The sequence below is a fragment of the Anastrepha ludens genome, chromosome 2, assembly GCF_028408465.1.
Source record: "Anastrepha ludens isolate Willacy chromosome 2, idAnaLude1.1, whole genome shotgun sequence".
Taxonomy (NCBI): Eukaryota; Metazoa; Arthropoda; class Insecta; order Diptera; family Tephritidae; genus Anastrepha; species Anastrepha ludens.
Genome location: NC_071498.1, coordinates 2,990,952 through 3,004,786, shown reverse-complemented (window position 1 = coordinate 3,004,786; position 13,835 = coordinate 2,990,952). Strand labels below are relative to the sequence as shown.

The following is a 13,835-nucleotide window of genomic DNA, read 5'->3' as shown; positions in this document are numbered from 1 at the left end:
ATGCTGTGATGAAGTTAAGTTTTTCTCCTTTTAGGGTTAAAAAGTTGACATCAATTTCTTCATATCCATAAAGACCCACTTCTTCTGATCTACCTCTTTTCAATTGTATCCTAATGAAGGCTATCCATCTAAGTAGCCTCCTTTTAAGAGCACCACTTTAGCCTAATCTAATCTAACCTAAACAACAGCCGTTTGGCGAAAGATATACACAACAAATGACAAACTAACAGACTACCCATAGAGGGCCATTACCTAGCAAGAACAATCAGTAGGAAAAACTTTTATCAGTTTCTTATCCGAAGTGAGTATTCAATCTCCCAGTTTACTAGCTAATACGCCACGTATAATCGCACTCGGCTACGGTTGGCCACGCTAAAATTGCAGTAAAATTGCGAGACTAACCGGATAAGTTTATTATGCAAGTAAATGTAAATTTCTGTGGCTTGATGATTATCACGGCAGCTATTATTTTCTTCTTTTTTTTGCATGGGTAGATACACGGCCACTTTAAAATTACAATTAAGGAAAAACTATTGCTATTGATCAGCTAATTGTTTTTAGATTTAATATTAGCAGTGAAGGTCGTAATTCACTTTTATTTTTTTGCGAAGGTTTGTTTAAACAACAAATAAAAATGTCTGTAAAAAAGCAGTAAAAATTGCGAAGTGTATAAATCTCTATTATTTTTAGAACGGAATGTCTATTTTATTCCATTTTTTTATTTTTTTTTACTCACCATTTAGAGATTGAGGCATATAAAGCTGACCTGAAAGACATATGTAAAAATAATTTATTAATAAATAGCTTTGAGAGGTCAATAAATAAGGTATTTATTTATTAAATATAAAACGAATTTAGGTTTTTTTTGGTGCTGAGATATCGCAAATGTATTATATATATATATAAATACGCGTACACCCTTTTGGGTGTTTGGCCGAGCTCCTCCTCCTATTTGTGGTGTGCGTCTTGATGTTGTTCCACAAATGGAGGGACCTACAGTTTTAAGCCAACTCCGAACGGCAGATATTTTTATGAAGAGCTTTTTCATGGCAGAAATACACTCGGAGGTTTGCCATTGCCTGCCGAGGGGCGACCGCTATTAGAAAAATGTTTTTCTTAATTTTGGTGTTTCACCGAGATTCGAACCGACGTTCTCTCTGTGAATTGCGAATGGTAGTCACGCACCAACCCATTCGGCTACGGCGGCCGCCGCAAGTGGATTAGTGCTAGGAAATACATTGGAAAAACAAGAGATATTTTTTATTATTTTCCCAGGTGTAGGAATTATTTTGTCCTCAGTTTAGAATATTGCCTGCAATCAATACTATCAGTGCCTAAGCAATGGGACCTTTCAAAAAATGATTCTTTAGAAAGCATTTTAAATTATGACGCTGTGAGCGATTTTTTTTTTCACTTTTTTCTTATGTCGAAAAATCATGATGAATTCAAATTCTTGACCGTATAAGTACTCGCAACTGGTATAATTTTCTAACGACGTCGAATAATGAAAAATTGCCTTACCCATATATTTTCCATATAGCTGCGATAAATGAAAAAAGGAAAAGTCTATCACTCAATCCACTACTTGGGTATATGCAAGGCGCATTACTAAAGATGGTGGCACTAGACCAACAACAATGTTTTGTACGTTTGATCGTCACGGCAAAGTATTGGCAAAGTAGAAAACAAGGAATGAATTCGCCTTGTTTCATTCTTTGCTGACAGTCACATAGACACGTCAAAAGAAAAAAAAAATCCGCTAATTTACCGATACCACCTCTAATAGATTCACCTTAGGTATAAGTTCGATTTTAAAAATAGAAAAAAAAAATGTTTAATCTTTAGTAACTTTGTGTTTTGGCTCTATCCTGCCTCGCGGTCTATTTTAAATAAATGTTTATCTATTTGAAATAAAGGACAAAAATTTGTTGAGCACTTGGAAAAGTTTAGAGTTAAAGCGAACGAAAATTGTGGTCCATGAATACCATTAGTAGAAAATTAATTACGAAGAAAATAAAAACAAAATATAAAAGCAAGCAAATTTTTCAAGCTAAAGTGAGAGTTTTATACTTTCTGCTACTCATTGGCAACGCAAAAGAAAAGAAAAAATTAAATAATAACATTATCTGCTGGATATCAATGAGACTCAAATGTTTGCAATCAAACACACAAAATCCCAGCCATGTCGAAAATATTTCCTGTACAAATTTATTAGCAACAAAGTGAGTAAAATTCAACTGTATTTACTTATACATGGGCGAAGCGTGATGAGGCATTAAAACAACAAACGATGTGCATTGTTAGTGGGTAAGTTTTTACTTGTGCCGGAAAATGAAAACAAAATTGATTTCTATTTTTATTTCCCAGCCAACTTAAATCAAATAGCAACAAATAAAAGAAAATAAAGTTGGTTGGACGCTGTGAAGAAGAAAATTAAGCTTAAAGTCATGAGAAGAGCAAATAAGTTAATGAGCAGTCAAGTTTCCCTCGTGACTACAGCGAACGAAGATACGAATCGGATGAACTATTTTTGGAAACACATAGCAGTATGTGTGAAAGTCTGTTGGAGAATTGAGAGAAAAAGTGAGTACTAAATATTTTTGTAGAATAAATAAAGAATTAAAGGAAAACAAATATTGTATTAAAGAATAAAAAAAAGGTAAACAAAGGTCAATGAAAAACAAAAACCGAAAAGCACCGAAATAAAAAGAACAAAAAAATCACCTCAAGAAGCCAACAAAAAAACTATGCGCCTAAGAAGCAGACACGCTAATAATTATGATACAAGCATAACAATGATAACGATCTGGAAGAAAGAGAGCGAGCAAGTGGAAGTGAAGCCACAAGGAAAACAACAATGCGAGTATTAAACCAAAACCAAACAGCAATGCACCAGCACAGCGCTTAGTCTAAGAGGTTACTACTTATACAGATACATACATACATACATAGCGTCTAGAAGTGAAAAAGCAACACTGGAATGTGAGGTGAGGCATGAAAAATGGGATAAAGAAAATAATATGGCAATAACAACAAGAAAAGCAATAACAATGCAAGCTTAACCAAAGAGAAGCCAAAGGTAGAGGACAGAAAGTGAGCAATCCATAAGAATAAGGGCAATTGCCAAGCAGTCAAGGCCCGAACGATGAGTCGACACTTGAATGCCTCGATCTGCGCGCCACTTGAGCAGGTGATGGCGCTCAATGACTACAATGGATGTGGTCAACCATGCGTTGCATGCCCTGCAGGGAAAACCTGTGTTGCGACATATGCCATATTAATTTAGGAAATTCTTTCGATACTTATGCCCATTGTCAAGGTGACATTTCGCACTAAAAAACATCGTTTGCTGTTTTTTGTTTGTTCTATTCAGCTGCGAGTTACAGGGTGTTAACAATGGAAGTCAACAAAGAGAAAATTCGGGAAATTTACAGTTTTTCTTTGATAAAGGCGAAAAAGGCAGCCGTGAAAATTGTAACCGGTATTTATTGTGTCTACCGAAGAGCTAATTAAGAGCAATTTTGGTTTCGTCCATTCCCTTCAGGCAGAAAGGAATAATCGAAGTTGACCGACATGTTGGTAGTCGTAGCATCACCCAGGAACTAAAAATCGACCATAAAAGAGTTTTAAACCATTTGAGAAAAAATGAGAATTAAAAGGTAATAGATAATAGATTTAATAGTTAAAAAAAAGTTAATGCAAATATGGAAATAATGTAAATTTTCTTCGCATAATTTTTTTGCCTAACGAATTTGGATTTGTTAATGTGGCAACTTTAAGCAACAGAAACAAGTTGAGCTTCAGAAAGTGGTTCTTATAGCTTTTAAAAAAGTGTTTTTACGTACTGCTTATTTTGTAGTTAACAAGCTTTAGCACCAGGCAAGGCACTGGTTTTCTAACAACAGGATGAGGATGCTAAGACATTTGGCGATTTTGATGTAAATGTCTTGCTTTGGCTAGACGGAGATTGAGCCTGACGTTTAGCAATTCATTAGGGAGTTTTAGGCGCTTAAGCAATAATTATTTGAGAAAAGGCTGTTTTCATCAGTCTTGACCAGTCGATCGGCTTGAAGATGAAATTCATGATCAATGTCGGGAGATTTTTTTTGGGCGCTTGCAAGAGACCAGCCTCAAGTGAAATACTCCACAAAATCATAGTTCCTAGTTCCAAGAAACATATTTTCAAGTTGTACTTCAAGCAAAGTCATAGAGGTTATATATAATATTATATAAAGTTCATGTCACAAAAAGCTAACACAGTTTTTCTTCCTTTGTTCCTTTCCACCTTTGGGAGACAAAATAAGGTAAGAAATACCAAAAACGTCCATATATCAAAGCCTGAATGGTTCATAAAGCAATTTTGAACATTATTGCAATCAGGCATGAATAGTCCGATATGATCATTATTTCACTTGGGTGTGATATGAGTGCGTAAAATACTTGAATGCATGAAAATGGGGTTTGTCACTCGGCCTCATGGTCTTTTCGGCTCTCTATTCATCACAGTACCTCATCTAAGCCCAGTTCTCTTAATAAACCTAAGATAGAGCTAGGTTGGGCTGAGCGTATGAGCCTTCCTTCCGGCCGCCGAGATGTCTCAACCTTCTTCGCCACATTCGACAAGAAAGTACGTTGGAGTATGGGGGCTGGTCGCAGTAACAGCAGGCGTCATTGGACCATTTTCCAATCCTGCGCAAATGGCTTGCAGCAATCTGCGGTAAAAGTTTCAATGTTGTTCAAAATTTTATAAATTTTTCTGGGTATACAGTTTTATAGCTCATTGAATTTTAGTATAACGAAGTGCAAGTTTCAAGTGACTATGAAATACCAGAGATTTTTTTGTGTAGGCCACAGCCTAAAATCCTATAAAGTTTTAGCCACCCTAGTGTTAATAGCGCCTACCGTTCCAACTGTTGCGAACAACCGTTTCCTGTCGCTGCAACATTAAGGCCGTTAACCTAGGCATTTCCCGCCGAACAGTTAAAACGTTAATTCTGTTAAACGCTGTTCGGCGAGGTTACTTTCCTTACAAAATTTAAATTTGAATTCACTCCAAAATAGAAAGTCAGAGGACAAGGATCGTTTCAGCGATAAAAAGGTGAGAATAACTTTATCATATATTTATATATATTATTACGCGTATAATCCTATGTATATCGCAATATATCGGAAATAAATTGTTGATAACAACATTACTGATAGACTTTTGTTTCTCATCTTCACCATAAAATCAAAATATTATCGGAACGACCGTGGAAGATCCATATAAAATCCTTTCGTCCTCGCCATCCGATGAGTACACCTTTCTTTCATGCAAAGTACAGGCTCGAATTTGCACATGCAAGTTATACTGAAATATGTGGAAAAGTTATGAAACGTGACAAGCCATATTCTACATAAATTCCCTAGAGGGGCACCAGTTCGACGGTAGTGGATTTCCCTACTGGATACAGAGACCATACTCATAGACATGTATGCTAGTACATTTCTGATTTAATGCACGGGCTTATCTTTTATCCTCCGCAGCATCTCACAGAAATTGAAGTGGAGAAGTAGTGTACCGAGAATGTAGTAAATAGATGTCTGATTATGGCTTTTTTAGCACAAACCCCTCTTTTTTTACAGTTCTTTTTTCCATTTTTTCAGACTTAATTTTTGTATTTTTTTTCGTTTCATTCTCGCGTGGTCTCCTCAAGCCGCTGTCATTTTTGTAGGTCTTTGTATTTTTTTCGCATCCATATTCTTTATTTTTTGCGCTTTACACCGGCTTCCTTTGTTGTCTGTGGCTGTCGAGGTGGGAAAAAGCGATTTTGTTAATTGCCCTGAACAGGTTAGCAAGACATTTGTGCGCCATGTTTACAAGTGGTACCACAAATTTACTTAACGTTTATTTTATAGTTAATTCTTTATTATTGTTTTAGAGTTTCTTAATTTTTTCACATGTTATTATTTTAATGGGCACAACAAGAAGTAAAAGTGGTTTGCCGTGTGGAGAATCTCGTTAAGTAGAGAAAACAAACTCCAGGTGGTGACTAGCATTGGCACTGGGCACTGAATGGCTCGATTACTAAGTAGCAAAGTAAAACTTTCAAATTGAAAGGTGGAATGAAAAGAGATTTTTGTTTACTCGCAAGCCAAGCAGTGTGAGTGTCAGCACTTTTTATTATGTAGAGAATTACACAGCCACACAAAATAAAAAAATCAGCCTGTTTTTATGGTCACTAAATCCAAATATGAGGTCGGCTGCATTCCAGTACGGAAGAGTTTGGCCAAAAAACCATTCGAAATCCATTTAATCTGATCCGATCATTTTAAGCTACTTTAAGTCTGAAACTCATCGACTCTTCATGTATTTCATTAACCCGCACCCTTGTCTTGGTCTCTATAAAACTGCCCTAACGGAACAGTTGAATTCATAAGTAAAGAACAGAGGTTTGCGAAAGGCACTTGAACCAGTTTTTCGCTCAGAAACCGCAGAAAAACAATGAAATAACAAAATGGTAATAACCGGAAAGCTAAAAAAAATCATCGATCAAAATGGCACGTATTTTATTTAGTCAACGAACGATGTCACGCACTGACAGCAGCGGCTGTCTACAATCTGGTAATAAGGCGTCAAAGAGGGGGTCTCCAAAAAAGTCGATAAAAACAAGGTTCGAGCAAGCGATCGCCAAGCCTGAGTTCAAGACCAAGAAGGTTTGTATGTGGTTTGACCCGATTGCAAGGAAATCATTCATTATGAAGAGAAAGAGTGCTGCGCTCCAGCAAGGCAAGGCCAGAACACATACATCTCTTACAAAGCGCCGTAAGTTCCGAGAGCTTGGATTGGAGATTCCAACGCATCAGCCAAGCGATTATTAACTTTCAAGCATTTGGAAAATTTTCGTCATGTTATAAATGTGTCCAAGATCTTGCTGCCTTTGGGCATACAAGTATCTGAACAGAGATCAGAATATGATTCCAAAATGTGTTTTAACCGTAGGTTTAAAATCATAATCGTAGACGTAAATCTATAGCAAGTCAAAGCGCCTCGGGCGAAGTCTCGAATGATTCACAGACGTTTCGAAAACAAATTCTGGAGCCGGTGCGAGCATCTATGGTTCAAACATGAAAGTCCCCGAACCAACGGGCAAATCGCCTAGCGTCTTTCAGGCTGAATTTCAAGCAATTCCAATCTGTGCGAGAATAAATCATATAAGGAGCAACAAGGGTGCACATATAGCGATATACTCGAACAGTCAAGCAGCATTAAAAGCACTAAGCATTTGCTGTAAGGAAGGCTTACCGAAAGAGAAAAGTCTTGCTGTAGCTAGACCTGGACCGGCTTCTGCAGATGGAATTGAAAAGAAGAAGGCTGCATGATCTTATCTTCCAGTGAGTTGTAAGGGTTGCGAGATGCTTGTCAACTAAATTACTATTATAAAAGTGTCCTCAAGAGAAGCTTGTGAAGTAAGTTACTAAAATTTTATACAAATAGTGATGAGGACTTTTTCAATTGCGAAATTGTGAAATCGCCTTTAAAATTAATACAACTTATCGAATGAAAATTATTACTTCAAATATTTAATATAGCGGCCGCCGTAGCCGAATGGCTGGTGCGTGACTACTATTCGGTGGTTTTCGGGGTGGAAACCACAGGCATGAAACACCAAATGTTAACAAAAGTTGCCTCTAATAGCTTTCGCACCTCGGCAGACAATTGCAAGCCTCCGAATGGATTTCTGCCATGAAAAATATTCTCATAAAAAACCATCTGCCGTTCGGAGGCTAGAATTTGTCCGAGGTAAGGTATGACTGTCGTAAAAGGCGACTAAAATCTAGGGTTACCAGTCCCTGTGCAGTATATATGGAAGCTCAACTGGTAGTGTCTTCGGGTACAAGGTCTTACCGAAGACTTAATCTCGGTACCACAGGGAACAGAAACCCTCAGGGGTCGCTCTGACTTGTTCTTGGGATCGACCCTTATATATGATAATCAGACTACTCTTTCAAGGTGTGTCTGCTCAGTGTCTTATGTAGATTATAAATAAGTCAAAAATACAAATACGCGTGACTCATTTAAATTTGCTAATCACGAACATGCTCAGTACACACTTTTTTAAATACTCGATAGCTTCTTTCCTGCCAGCAATACTTCAACATTCCAGCAGCATTGATCAGTCTTTCCCGCTATATTCAGAGCCTCATAAAGGTCACTAGGTGATGAACGATTTCTCTAATTGGCTAAAGAATACTAGTAGCAAATAACAAAAAAATATTTAACAAAATTAAATTGCGCCCGCTAAAGTATATTCAAACTCGAAACACCTGTAGACCGCAACGACAACTTAATCGGCTAAAAACACCAGATAATTAGCAAAATTCCACTCAATTAAGGCGAATACAGCTGTTATTAATAGTGAGTGTTTAAGTAAGATATGTGAAAAAGCAAATAGATATCAAGGCTTTGAACTGAAGAACCAATAATGAAAAACGAGGGCACAAAATCTAATTATTTCTACGTTTTTGAAAAGAATAAAACAATAAAGAAGAGAAAATCTACTTCAAGCTTTACGAAAACTTTACAAAAACTTTCAAATACCTTAGTCTATCTTCACGAAACTGGATATATATGAAGAAAGTAAATTCGGACACAGAAAAGGCCACTGAAAGAAAAAAAAATATTAGTGTTCCATTAGGAATTCTCTATGCATATTTTTGATTTATTTCAGTTTTTTATGTAATAAGTACATATGTGGGAACTGTGGAAAAAAAATCTTCTGAAGGAACCTTAAATCACAAAAAATTATGCTGACTCTTTTTTGGAGAAGGTTGGATAAAAACTCCATTTGTAAAGTTCTTACAGAATTAAATGTCCTAGAAAATTATTCGCCGGAAAATTTACTACGGGCCTTCTCAGAGGCCAAATCTACATAAAAAGAAAGCAAAAAATAAAAAAATTAAAATAGAAAATAGGAAATAGTTCCCGGCTCTCATTAAGATATGCAAAACTTTTTATATAAAAAAATGTTACCTGAGAATGCAAAAACTTTCATTACGCCTCCAGACAAAGACCCTAAAGTTGTTGCACAGGTTCGTTGGCTGGGTCACGTCGTTCGAATGACTACAAAGGCTCTGGCTCTGAAAGTATTCGATGCGGTAGGAGGACTTTGCTTCACCTGGTGTTTCCAACTACCACCGGTTAGCACAAAAAAGAAACGACTGGCACACTTTGTTAGACTCGACCAAAATCGCATAAGCGGTTATTACGCCAATCAAGAAGAGGAAGAAGAAGTTATGTCTAGACTCTAAAAACCAATATACAGCAGTTTATTGTTTTCTCGAAAATTCTTAAAAATATATCGCCCAAATTACCACTCAGCCCAAAGTAATTCAGGTCTTGAAATGTGTGTTTATTATCTAATAAATCCATACGAAAATTTTTATTTATAAATGCTTGCAATTAAAAAAGCGAATAAAAACTAACCCACAAATAACATCAGAACGACTAAGCACAAAAATTTAAGCAAATCATAAACGTAACATTTGGGAAAAAAGAAGTTAACATTGAACATTGAATTCTGGACGATCAAAACATTCAATCTGAGGTAATTCGGAAGTTAACAAAACATGGAATGGAATGAAATCGTGGATGGCCGGAAATTTTCCCAGGCATTCAGACAATATTGCCCGTGGCACTTATGGCCAGGAGAGGATTTTAATGATAGGGAGGGCAGGTGGAGTGCGTTTCTGCAAGCTTCCCAGCAAAAAGAGAGAAAAATGTACCATCTAAGCTTGGCAAAAGTCAGATTGCGGTAGAGGAAATGCTCTCTAATATCCACATCTCTGCCTGAGAACGAGTTTTGCTACCTCCTTAATAGACCTTTTCAAGAATGTCTGGAATTCAGCGCACTAGACAGGGTTAGTTTACTGCGTATGCAGCCCTTGATCGCAAAAAACTCGAGTCATTCCGGTACGTAGAACCGACTGTCATGAACTCTTCAACTACACCGACGAGATCGGTGGATCGGAAACTATATAGACAGACAGATTAAACGAAATTAATCGGGAAACTCTCGCCCCCTTTGTAATCCCCCAACGCCGGAATGCCGTTAATGTAGTCAAACCACCACCAATAGCAGACGAAGAGCTCCAGCTGCATCGTGAGACCGGCGTAATTTTGGCTCAGTTACGGTCTACTTACACTGAATCGACCTCGATATACTCAGTATATGTCCGGCATGTGGAGTTACCCCGCACGATACTAACCACCTATTCACATGACCTCTCAAACTCACTCACCTAACACCCCTCTCCCTCTGGATGCAACTTGTCGAAACTGCACATTTCCTGTTCTTACCATTGGACGAGTTAGATGATGTCGATCGGTACCTACAGTGCACTGGAAGGGCCTAGTAAAGTGATACCACAGCAATAACAACAAACTTGGTTACTTTGCAGGTGTCACCCCTGAATAAATAAAAAAATATTAACTGATTAAACCAATTTTGTGATAATAAATGCCAAACACAAATCGCTCTAATTACAGGAGCAAATATAAAATGAAAAAAAAAGTTGAAAATGTACTTCAACAATTAAGCTTTTATTTGTCGACAAGCCCTAAAACAATTAAAATGCAGACAAATAATGAAAAAACTGAGTCAACAAAGAACACTTAATCAAACATTTTCAATAGAAACAGGTAAGCATTTTTTTTAGGCAAGCCGATTTGTTTTGACCTACTTAATAATGCGCACTTAATTTGAATATTATCCGACAGTATACGCATACATACGTATGTACACCATATACAGGAAAGCTCGAATGTGGGTTACATGTTTTATTAACACTGACGTTTTTCCCAACTAGCAGCTGTGTTAAAGGGAAGTTTTGGACGAGACGTATTTTCATATCTCCGACTTTATGAACCTGCGAAATTGCCCTGACTGTATATTGGAAAGCCAGCGAGAAGCCCCCGAAGAAGAAAAGAGTGACCGTGATACGCTTCTGTAAAGGCAGTAGAACCAGACATATCAAGGAAATAGAATTTTTTTTATAATAGCTTAAAATAGAGTACCTATAAAAATATTCGTCATACAATATCAGTTCATACCTCTGTATAGAAATGCCTAACATTAATGGAAGGACCTTCGAATGTTGTTTCTGGTTAAGGGGTGAACGTTTGCCTGCCCTTAAAACAGTCAGAGGCTAATTCAAATTTTGTAAGAAATAATGGACTTAATAATAACAAAATTTATAACTTCTTTTTATAAAAAATTACTAATTTTATAACTACATCACTAATAATAAAAAAAATTATAACTTATTTTTTATGAAAAAAATGTTGTAAATTTAGTTTAAAATAAAAAATTAATGCGATTTTTGTACAAAAATGTATTTATTAAAAAAATTTCGAAACAACTTTTAAAAATTTTTTTTTTTAATAATTTTAATAATTTTTATAAAAATTTTTTGAACTAATTTCAAAATAAAACAATAGTTCAAGTTTTGTAAAAACTAATGCACTTAATAATAATAGACTTTATAAGTACTTTTTATAAAAAAATAAACATTTTTTTGTAAATTTTTTTTAAATTGAATTAAAAATAAAAAAATAGGTCGAGTTTCATAAAAAAAAGATTTAATAATATAATATTTACTTACTTATTTTATAGCTACTTTTTATGCAAAAATTTAACAACTTACTATATAATTTTTTTTTAAATTAATTTCAAAATAAAAAAGTGATTCCAGTTTTTCAAAAAGTTATGCACTTCATAAAAACAATTTTAACAAATTTGTATAAAATTTTTTAAAAATAAAATAAAATGTTTTTACAAATACATACAAATATTAATAAAATTTAAAACCCTTTTATAAAATTTGTATAAACATTGTTAAAAAAAAAACTGTAAATAAAAAATTTATTCGCATTGAGCAAAATATAATAGATTTAAAAATAAAAAATGTATAATTACTTTTTATGAAAAAATGTCGAACAATTTTTTATAAAACCTTTTTTAAATTAATTTCAAAACGTAAAATTAATTCGAGGTTTGTAAAAAATAATTTAATAACAAAAATTGCATAACTTCTTTTTATAAACAAAAATTTCTGAAATTTTTATAAAATGTGTTTAAATTAAATTGAAAATAAAAAAATAATTAGCGTTGTGTGAAAAAAAAACGGATTTAATAATAACAATTTTTATAACTACCTTTTTTACAATTCAAAAATTAAAATACAATATTAATTACAATTTTGTAAAAAATAATAGATTTAATAATAATGAACTTTACAACAAGTTTTCAAAAAATATTTTAAAATGTTTAAATAAAATTTAAAATAAAAATCTATTCGCGTTTTATAAAAAATAACAGATTTAATAATAATAAATTGTATAACTACTTAAAGAAATAAAAAGACTTTTATAAAATAAAAAAAAAAAAATAAAATAATAATTTTTAATAAAAACTATTTATATACAAAAACATTTTTATAAAAATTATTAAACATTTTTATAAAAAATTATTAAACAATTTTTATAAAAAATTTAGAGTAAAAAATTAAAAAAAAAATGATTTAATAATAAAAAAAATTTTGAACATATTTCTTTATATAAATTTTTTAACATCTTTTTATAACAAACTTTTCAACAATTTAAAATAAGAATCAGTTAATTTATAAATAATAATAATAAATTTTACAACAACAATTCAACATTTTGACGTGATAACGTCTTATAATTCGATTTAACAGGCTGCACGCACGAAAAAATGTGTCGTTACCTTGCTCATTAGTGTTACCTTGCTCTTTAGTGTTACCTTGCTCATATGTAGTTACCTTGCTCATTAGTGTTACCTTGCTCTTTAGTGTTACCTTGCTCTTTAGTGTTTCCTTGCTCATTAGTGTTACCTTGCTCTTTAGTGTTACCTTGCTCATTAGTGTTACCTTGCTCTTTAGTGTTACCTTGCTCATTAGTGTTACCTTGCTCATATGTAGTTACCTTGCTCATTGCGCATATGTACATATATAAATTCACGTATTTGTATTTGCAAATGCCTTCTTATTGATTATTATTAATTTGATTCACTTGAAGAATTTAAAATAAAACCAGGTTTGTTAATAATACCTGTTGTTTTAATGTTATAATTATTAATTTTTTTATTATATATGAAGGAAAAAATGTATTTTAATATTTACCATATACCATATAAGATATGTTGTCTATACTAATATTATAAAGAGGAAAACTTTGTTTGTTTGTAATGAATAGGCTCAAAACTACTGGACCGATTTTAAAAATTCTTTCACCATTCGAAAGCTACATCATCCACGAGTAACATGGATTATATTTTATTTTGGAAATAGGGCTCGAGATATAGGTCAAAACGTGGACCCGGGTAACCTTCGGATGTGTATGTACAATATGGGTATCAAATGGAAGCTGTTGGTGAATGCTTTAGTCCAGAGTATTTTTCATGCCGCTCCGTGACTAGGGTCTCGAGATAGAGACCAAAACGTGGACCCTAGAATGTGTTTGTACAATATGGATATCAAATTGAAGCTGTTGGTGAATGCTTTAGTACAGAGTATTTTTCATGCCGCTCCGTGACTGGGGTCTCGAGATATAGAACAAAACGTGGACCCGGGTAACCTTTGGTTGTGTATGTACAATATGGGTATCAAATGAAAGCTGTTGATAAGTGCTTTAATACGGGGTAATTTTCATACCTATTGATGACTAGGGTCTGGAAATATATGCCAAAACGTGGACCCGCCGTGTCTTTGCACCGAATTAAACCAAACTTACACACATTGTTAAGGAGGTATTGAAGATGGTTTCCGTATAGTTT

The 13,835-nt window shown here is 34.3% G+C and overlaps 1 protein-coding gene and 1 long non-coding RNA gene across 6 annotated transcripts in view; one reads left to right on the top strand and one right to left on the bottom strand.

Moving 5' to 3' along the window:
• Window positions 1-13,835, bottom strand: part of LOC128861866 (uncharacterized) — a 210,558-nt gene that overhangs the window by 109,528 nt on the left and 87,195 nt on the right. For 3 of the 5 annotated variants that reach the window (XM_054100242.1, XM_054100250.1, XM_054100253.1), the window contains one exon: window positions 737-766. The gene's annotated coding sequence lies outside the window, so the exon portion shown is untranslated. Of the gene's footprint in view, window positions 1-736; window positions 767-8,581; window positions 8,641-13,835 lie in introns of those variants that run through there. The other 2 variants (XM_054100257.1, XM_054100263.1) reach the window with 2 other exon arrangements.
• On the top strand, window positions 1,779-3,380 carry LOC128861914 (uncharacterized). Its single transcript, XR_008454407.1, has 3 exons — window positions 1,779-2,307; window positions 2,368-2,583; window positions 2,648-3,380. It is a non-coding gene; the product is annotated as an uncharacterized LOC128861914 (long non-coding RNA).